At 43.9% G+C, this 9,664-nt stretch overlaps 1 protein-coding gene and 1 pseudogene across 2 annotated transcripts in view; both read left to right on the top strand.

Moving 5' to 3' along the window:
- The window catches only part of LOC146516090 (uncharacterized), a 52,398-nt gene that overhangs the window by 28,621 nt on the left and 14,113 nt on the right, over nucleotides 1-9,664 (top strand). The window lies entirely within an intron of this gene.
- LOC146516094 (uncharacterized) lies at nucleotides 7,998-9,471 on the top strand (annotated as a pseudogene).

Genomic DNA, 9,664 nt, shown 5'->3' with positions numbered 1-9,664 from the left:
ATATCAACTTGAAATGCTCCCAAAAATGGCTCCACAGCATGTAAACATATAATATGAGCTCTGGCGGACTTGGTTCTATGGTCGGTCTTAAAGGGTTAAAAGCTGTTTAAATTAATACACACACACACTGTAGTGCACTCACTCAGCTGAAATCAAACCATCCAAATTACAAAAGAAACAAAGAAGAATTCATTTTGACATAGTCGATAAAATACACACAAATACACACAAATACACACAAATACCAGCAATAAGCAGGAAAACCAGTGGACATCCTCTGAGGCCTGCATGGTCCTGCAGCCTGCAGCCTGCACACAGACTCAGTAAATGCATTGCTGGACGACTCGTCCATCTGAAACATTTACAAGCACATGTTGACCTTACACATACAAAAGCACTGCTTATTTAAAAAGCGTGGCCCTCGTCTTTGGCCTGGCTGATTATTTTTCTCTGGGACAAAGTAGCTGCTGACGATGGAAGAGAGCAGTAAACAGGATGTGACAGGATGCGGCTGCTCGTTATCTGGGAACAATGAATTAGCTGAACATGCAGCAGTGGCTCTGGCAGAGTACCTGCAGCAGAAGCTGCAGCAGCATGGCTGCAGAGCTAAACCACATCATGTTTCCTGTTCTGTCAAATGTGGAACGAATGTGCCTTTAACAGAAGCTGCTGTGTGGCTACTCGGTCCGGTCTGGTGAGCCACAGCTCTGCAGAGCCACAGAAGACATCATCAGCTCTGCTTTCATTTCTGCAGCCACGACCGCAGCGCAGCGTTTGTCACGCAGTCTCTCAACCTTTCCACCTGTGGGTCTCACACTAGATGGAAGAGTTCACACACGTGCAGACCACACAGGTTCACGACTGAGAGCTGTGGAAAAAACACAGCTCTAATCTTTTTGGAAAGTTGTTGAATTAAAGACGATGTTTGAGGCAGGACAGAGCAGTTTGGTGCATCGGCCCACACAGTGTAATAAACATGGACTGTGCTTATTAGAGAGCCGTGCAGCGGTCAGGTCTAAACTCCCACTCAGACCCACCTGTACACTTTCTATCTGAGCACACGTCCTCCAGTTTTCTGAGAACAGAAACATGATCTGTGGATGTTTGTTAGAAACAGGATGCAGATCAGAGATCTACAGAAATGTTTCGGCCTTTCCAAAAAGCTTTAAATCGACTTCAGATTCTAAACTAGATTCGGAAACTTGCTTCTTCCGACCACATGAAGACCTGACAGTGAGTCCCTCTGTGAGGCGTCGTCTCAGCTTCCTCTGTTTCAGCCTGAGAGCGAGCAGACCTGAGGTTATCAAACACTTCATGCTCCTCATCTCAGTGCACTTACCTTAAGTTTATAGTTATTAATGCAGGTTTTTAGAGTGTCTGTTGTTCCTCTGTGCAGCTGCTGTCTGATTGGACGTGACAGTGAAACTATAAATTATGCAAATTAATTGGAAAAGCGCCAGCTGCTCTTCATAACGGCTGAAACAGTCAATAAAAGAAGAGGAACTGATGGGTCCTTACATCCTCCTGTGAAGATCAGTGAGCACACTCTTCATCAGCTTTTATTGTTTGGACCAAAACATCGAACATGTGATGCACAAAAACAAACAGAAGCAAAACAAACGACATGATATTATTTTAGTCACTGTTGCACTGAGTCAGGCCACCATCAACACTAATGCAATAAATTAATGCACTTTTTAAATGGAATAAACTGAGCTCAGACACAGGGAGGCTGTGAGTGTGAATAAGTCCAGACTTGTAAAACATTTCTTCACATTTCACCGACACACAGAGGAACTCTGCTTTTCTGTTAATCTGCAGAAGCAGTGAAACAAACAGAGACAAATATTTAAACTTGGTGTTTATGAGTTTTTGGGAAGATTTGTTTTGCAGAAGCTCAGAAAAAACAGGACATGGAAGAAAGATCAGCGTGTCCTGATGTTTTAAACAAGAAAAGGAAGAAACGGAGATTCTGGTTCCCCTCAGTCTCCTGACAAACAGCAGCAGGGACGGTTTCATACTTTTGTGCATGTTTGAGGATGAAAAGCTTCCAGCTCTTTGTGAGAATCAGACAAACACATTCAAACATTTAAGTTCTAATCGTTCAGGAGTCGGTGTAAACTTACAGGTTTGGAGGAAGTTTGGTATATTTTTATATCTCAGCAGACATTCAATGTTCTCATTCATCCTCAGGTTACACCCATGCTGACAAAAAATTCCCAAATGCTGTCGTCTCATTGCAGCTGCCTCACGTTACCTGATCTCATCAGATTCACTGAGAACAATAGTTTTTGTATTTAAGCCGGATGTGTCTGCAGGGCCACAGCGAGCAGACGACAAAGACCAAAACATGAAACCTGTTTATGAGAATCTAACGACACAGAGACTCACGACTCTGTCGGCTTTGTCATATTTCATCTTCAAACACAGTTCAGTGAAATTCAGCTGTGATCGTCTCCACGACACGGCGGCACGCATCGTTTCCACCTCCACGCGTGAAGGTTTCAGATAAATGTTTGCAGGATTTTTGAGTTTAAACACTGAAGCTGCAGCTGCAGGTAGAAGCTGGTGTGGATGCAGTGATGGAGAACAGAGGTAACTGGTGAGGGCGGAGTTTGTGAAACAGGGCCTGAAGCTAAACCTGGTCAGAGCTGATAATAATATATAATAATAAATAACTCCTCAGCTGAAGGTGACCTGAGAACAAAGTGTATTTACACACGTCGTTAGTGAAATACTGCAGAGGGGGAAGCATAAAACACAGGCGTGACAGATGGTTAACAAGGTGAAGCCACGCCCCCTACACAGACAAAGACACCTTCATGCACTCAAATTCATGTGAACAAAGAGGAAGAAGGATCCACGGTTAGCGTGTTCACATCCAAGCCTGCACTTGGTTCCTGTCGTTATCTCAGTGCTCCTGTTTGCTCACTTTGTGTTTTCACGTTTCACAAAGAAGATAAACGACATGAAGTCGAGATAATAACACGACTTCAGCTCTGACTGCATCAGACTGAGCGGCGACAGCTGCTGTTGTTCGTTTGATAAGCTGCTGAAGTGAAACCATAAAAAGAACAAAGACTCGCACAGAGAGTGACGACTCCACCTGATCCTGTGGATGAGTCGTGTTACTGTGACAACATTAAGCTTGTTTCATGATCTCACAGAGCTGTGGGGGTTTCACAGCAGGCTGCTGCTCTCTGATTTGCAGAAAGTTTGCATAAACCAAATGTGTCCCGCCTGCTTTGGCTGAAAGGTTGACGTCTGATCACTGAACAAAGCTGCTGCTCAGAGCTGAAACATGATATAAACAGTCTGTCACAGACATGTGGAAGCTGATTGGACTGGCAGCTGTAGCTCCTCCTCTTTACATGAAGATGAAAAAGCACCTGGAGAGGGCGTGGGACCATCTCAGGCCACAAAGACCAAAACTCCCTGTGGGGGATGGGACTCTTTAACAGGTGTGATTCATCCAGGATGAGTCTCCAGCATCGACCGCAGACACACCCACCCCCACACCTCCTCCACACGCCCTGGTCACTGCTGCCCAACCACAGCATCCAGCACACAGTCACGTCCATTATTCATGATTATCATTGATCTGAGGCTTCATCGTGGTTCATGACTGCTGGTGTTTGGTGGCTGTTCTGTATTCTTGCTCTTCGGTTCTTCAGTCTGATTTTCAGCGCTGACGTTTAGTTCTGTCTTCATGTTTATTGTCTTGTCCCCAGTCGGTCGTGTCTCATGTCAGTTTGTTACTCCTGTCTCTGTCTCTGTGTTCCCTTTGTTCAGTATCAATCGGTGTTTCCTGTTTTACTTTGACAGTCTGTTTCCTGTTTCCTGTGCGGCTGGTTTTGCTTCCTCTCGTTATCCTGTCTGTGTATTTAAGTCCTGTGTTTCTCTCTGTCAGCGCTGTGCTGTCATCACTGCTCATTGTTTAGCTTCCCCAGTCCAACTGCAGGCCTCGAGGGTCCTGCAGGTTTTAGATCTCACCCTGGATCAACACACCTGAGTCACATGACTTCATTCCCAGGCCTCTGGAGAACTTCAAGACATGCTGAGGAGGTGATTTAGATATTTAAATCAGCTGTGATGGATCAAGGACACATCTAAACCTGCAGGACACCGGCCCTCGAGGCCTGGAGTCGGACGCCGGCCCTCGAGGCCTGGAGTTGCCTACCCCGTCTTAAACGGTCGCATTCCAGGACGCTCACTGAGACGCTTCAACATCTGATTGGCTGTTACCTGACTGCACTGTCAGGTAACGACACGTCATCATGCAGCATCCGCTCATGACAATAACCTCATTTTATTAAACCAGGCACAACTAGGTAATCCTCATCAGCCAATTAAAATGGAGCTCCGCCTTCTTGAACTTCCTGTTACTACAGTATAGGCTGGCCCTCGAGGGCCGGCGTCCGACTGCGGGCCTCAAGGGCTGGAGTCGGACACCCCTGGCTTAGTTTCTTGTTTTGTTTCCTTGTTTTCATGCAGAGTTTCTCCAACAATAAAAGCTGCACTTTAAGTTTAACTTCCTGTTTCTGAGTCCTGCGTTTGGGTCTTTCATCCTGCCTGCAGCACCTGACATGACAACACATCCAGCACACGGCCCGTCTCTCTCAACCATCCAGGTTAGGAGGGAACTGAGGAGGATCAGAGCCAAGATGTTGGTGGGTCCAGCAGGCTGAAGGGTTGTCCGGTCCTGTTCAGATCACCTTTGCAATTTGGACAAAGTATTTGATTGTTTTTCTTCATTTTTGCTGCTCTTAACTTTGTACTGTTCACTTTGTGCCGTGACCAAGCTGAGCTGTGGCTACAATGTAGCTGCCATCACCAGTGTGTGAATGGGTGGATGACTGAACGTAGTGTAGGGACTGAGTAAAGTGCTATACAAATGCAGACCATTTACCAAGCAGGTTTCCCACTCGTGGGACTGATAGACGTTTATCTTATAAACTGACAGCAGCTGTTAGAGCAGGATGAAATGCAGACAGGTGAGTCAGACGGGTGGAGGGAGATTCCAGAGGCTGGGAAATATAAAAAAAGAAGAAGTGAGACTGAATCAGTACATGAGTTGAAAGATAATCATCATCACCAAACTGACCCATAAGGAAAAGATATATATAAATCTTATAAAGTTTGTATCTGTCTTGTGTGAAACTTGTATGAAAAGCATACAAGAGTGAAAACAGATATAAGATCCCTTGAAAAATGATATAATGAAACTTGTATGTTTTGGATACTAAAACAATCTATGAAAGTAATGAGAAAGTGGCCACTTTCATGAGTAAATCATAGAAGTTTTTACTGTTTCTTTTCCATGTGGCTTATTTCAATGGTTTTAACTCACACCTTTAATTTCACAGCTCCAGGCCTCGAGGGTCGGTGTCCTGCAGATCTCACCCTGGGTCACATGATTAGCTCATCACCAGGCCTCTGGAGAACTTGAGAACTCTGGAGAACCTGGGTCAACACACCTGAGTCACATGATTAGTTCATCTCTGGAGAACTTCACGACATGTTGAGGAGGTCATTTAAACATTTGAATAAGCTGTGATGGATCAAGGACTCATCTAAACCTGCAGGACACCGGCCCTCGAGGAGGTCCGACCCTGCTCTATGAACACAGTGCGCCCCCTTGTGTTCAGTGACAGAAGTCCAGCTGATGCAGAAAGTGCTCACAAATTTGGTCTTAATTTACTTTATTATTACATTTTTACTATTTAAAACTTATGATGCTCTTCCTGACTTAGTAGTTGTGTGATGACTGTGAGGTTTGTTTGGAGGTGATGTGAAGAAATGAGCAGGTGTGTCACAGCTGGATTAAATGTGGTCTGTAAGTGAAGCACAGGCCTGACTCACAGCCTCACATTTCAACACGTGTGGAAGCTGCAGCACATGATGAAGCTGGTTATGATCATGCAAACATGTCAGCTGTGAAACATTTACATCAAACCTGCTTTCAACCATTTAACATTTCCTCAAACACATCATCGACTGAGGGTTTGACTGTTTCTTATGAATATTAAAGAGTTTATTAACGTTAAATGATGAGATTTATTTTAGTTTTTTATATTTAGAGGTTTGTTCAGCATAATTCATCAAAGCATCAGAGTCTGTTGTTCCTGAGGCCTCACAGAGGAGCACAGAGGCAGCAAACTGCAGTCTGTCTGTGTTTCAGTGTAAAATCAAATGTTCATGTGCTAAAGATAAAAATAATAATAATTAAAAATAACTTTTAGATGCAACAGTTCATTTTTCTCAGAGTGGAGGTCAGAGGTCACTAAAGGAGGACTGAACGTGTCATTTGAAGCTCACTGAGGTCACAGTTTGGCTTCAGTTGATTCTTAGCAAAGTGAAACTGAGTGTTGGAGCATCTATAGCTTCATATATGAAACAGTTCTGTGGCTGCTGTGGTGAAGTCGTGCTGTGCACATCAAACTGAACTGAGCTCCATCTTCTTTTCACAAAGTCACGATATTTATGGCTGAAACAGGCTGAAAGCTGCAGGCTGGGTCAGAGAGTAATCAGAGTAAAGTATAATACTCAAGGAATAATTATATGGTCGTATAAAGTTTTCTTTATTTGAGTTCAGAAAGATGACACAGTCTCAGCTTTAATTTAATTTAAAAATGCTGAAGAATTTAAAAGTGTTTAAATATTAATGTAATGATGAGATTTTGTTGACGTCCTCTGCAGGACTTTGCAGTGAACACAGGGGGCGCCTGTGAGTCCAGTGATGAGCTCTCTCTGTGCTCAGGCTTCAGCTTCACATGTTTGAACTGTGGACAAACGTGTGAAAACAAAGTGCTGAAGTTTAAACCATGAGAATAAATCTCAGTGATGTTTCACTGTGAGGGTCGTCCTGAACAACTGCCTGCAGTCAGGACCTGAAATTAAACTCAAACGTTTGTTTTGCTGCTCTCCTGTCGAGTGAACTCGCAGGTCAAACCCAGAGTCAGTTTAAAGAGTTCATAACCAGCTTCGTGTGACCGTTTATCTCTGACGTGAATCCAGATAACGTGCTGAGCTCAGAGCTAGCACAGCGCCACCTGCCCACTGACTCCGCCCCTCACAGAGTTCCTCATATTCTTGTTTCTGTTTGCACACTTACAGTTTCCATCCTGCTCTCTGTCTGTTAGTGGAGCTGTGGGCTCATCCTTCAGGCCTTTGCGTGCTCGAGTGTAAATATGATGCTAATGATGCTCTGTGAGCTGACACAGGAACAGGAGCTGAGCAGCATCTGCTGACAGTTCAGGTCTGCAGACATTTATATCACAAACACCTGCAAGTACAGCAGCTTTCATTCTGAAGGAGTTTGCAGCTATTCCTCCATGAATGTGTCTCTGAGTGCTGCCAGCATGTCAACCTGTTAGTGTGACAGCGATCAGTAAACGTCTCAGGTGGTGTTCGAAGCTTCTCACAGGCTCAGACACACAGAGCTGTGAGAGGCTTCTGTGGTTGTTTCTGTAGAAATGAGAGCTGAGAGCTCGCGACGTCTCTGCTGTCACGTCAGACTGTGGTCGACCTCACTGACCTGAGACTGTGGACGGTGTGCAGCGATCCTCTGAACCACACTGAGAGCTGTCACAGAACAGGAAGCACACGTGGTTTCCTCAGCAGAACACAGGTCGTCCTGCTGCAGCAGCAAGAGGGACAATCTGCTGAAATACTTCAGTACATCACTACTTACTGCAGTGTTTACTGTGAATTAACTGCAGTAGATATTGTAGTAGTTACAGTAGTATTCATTGCAGTATTCATTGCAATATTTATTGCAGTATTAATGCAGTATTCATTGCAGTATTCATTGCAGTATTCATTGCAGTATTCATTGCAATATTAATGCAGTATTCATTGCAGTATTCATTGCAGTATTCATTGCAGTATTAATGCAGTATTCATTGCAATATTTATTGCAGTATTAATGCAGTATTCATTGCAGTATTCATTGCAGTATTAATGCAGTATTCATTGCAATATTTATTGCAGTATTAATGCAGTATTCATTGCAGTATTCATTGCAGTATTCATTGCAATATTTATTGCAGTATTAATGCAGTATTCATTGCAGTATTCAGAGCAATATTCATTGCAATATTAATGCAGTATTCATTGCAGTATTCATTGCAATATTTATTGCAGTATTAATGCAGTATTCATTGCAGTATTCAGAGCAATATTCATTGCAATATTAATGCAGTATTCATTGCAGTATTCATTGCAGTATTCATTGCAGTATTAATGCAGTATTCATTGCAGTATTCATTGCAGTATTAATGCAGTAATCATTGCAGTAATCATTGCAGTATTCATTGCAGTATTAATGCAGTAATCATTGCAGTATTCATTGCAGTATTCATTGCGGTATTCATTGCAGTATTAATGCAGTAATCATTGCAGTAATCATTGCAGTATTCATTGCAGTATTCATTGCAGTATTCATTGCAGTATTAATGCAGTATTCATTGCAGTATTCATTGCAATATTCATTGCGGTATTCGTTGCAGTATTATTGCAGTATTCATTGCAGTATTCATTGCAGTATTCATTGCAGTATTAATGCAGTATTCATTGCAGTATTCATTGCAATATTCATTGCGGTATTCGTTGCAGTATTATTGCAGTATTCATTGCAGTATTCATTGCAGTATCCACAGCAGTGCTGCATGTTCGTGGGAGAGAAATGTGATGATCTGTGACGGCAGCATCAGGACATAACTTCAACATAACTGTGACTGCATCAGACACTCCCTGCAGTACTTACATGTACTTGTACACGAGTAAAAATAGATGTTGTGGGAGGTTTTGCAATGTGCTTGTGTTGTTCGTAGCTGTGTTGTGGACAGAGACCTCCAACAGAAGCAGGCTCGGGGAGGGGCGGGGCCACCTGCTGACACCTGATGGGGGGAAGAGAAGGAGAGCAGAGACGAGGCAACGTTAATGACATGCAACACACGGGGAGTGAAAAGAAGGCAACATAACCAAAGGGAGGTCAAAGGTCACCTGGTCCAGCCCTAACTATATGCTTTAGCAAAAAGGAAAGTTTTAAGCCTAATCTTAAAAGTAGAGATAGTGTCTGTCTCCTGAATCCAAACTGGAAGCTGGTTCCACAGAAGAGGGGCCTGAAAACTGAAGGCTCTCCCTCCCATTCTACTTTTAAATACTCTAGGAACAACAAGTAGGCCTGCAGAGCGAGAGCAAAGTGCTCTGATAGGGTGATACGGTACTATCCAATCCAAGCTGGCCCGCTCTCCTGAGAAGCAACGAGCAGAAGTCAGCCAGCAGTAACCACAGTCATACAGCAGCCTCTGTGCAGTCTGCAGGCTAAAGGCTGCAGTTCTGGACAAAACGTCCATTAGTCCTTGTTCCCCCTCTGACACAGGAAGATACAGGCTGACCAGACCAGATAACCTTCACCAGAAGCTGCTGCACCTCTTCCAGACGACCAGGTGGTGGCACTAAAACAGTAAGTGTGTGCATAAGGATGAAGCAGCTACATATCTACTACATCTAGATCCCAACGAGACATCCGCTCTCTAAGCTGGCTGACAAACCCCTGCTCTTTCAGAGAATAACCACCGCTTTATTCATCCACCTGCTCGAGGGTGGTGCTCGGCTGCAGCTCCACCCTGACTCCATGCTTCAAAGACAGCGTCCCACT

Source organism: Neolamprologus multifasciatus, chromosome 6 (genome assembly GCF_963576455.1).
Source record: "Neolamprologus multifasciatus chromosome 6, fNeoMul1.2, whole genome shotgun sequence".
Classification (NCBI taxonomy): domain Eukaryota; kingdom Metazoa; phylum Chordata; class Actinopteri; order Cichliformes; family Cichlidae; genus Neolamprologus; species Neolamprologus multifasciatus.
This window is presented reverse-complemented; position numbering and strand designations above follow the sequence as displayed.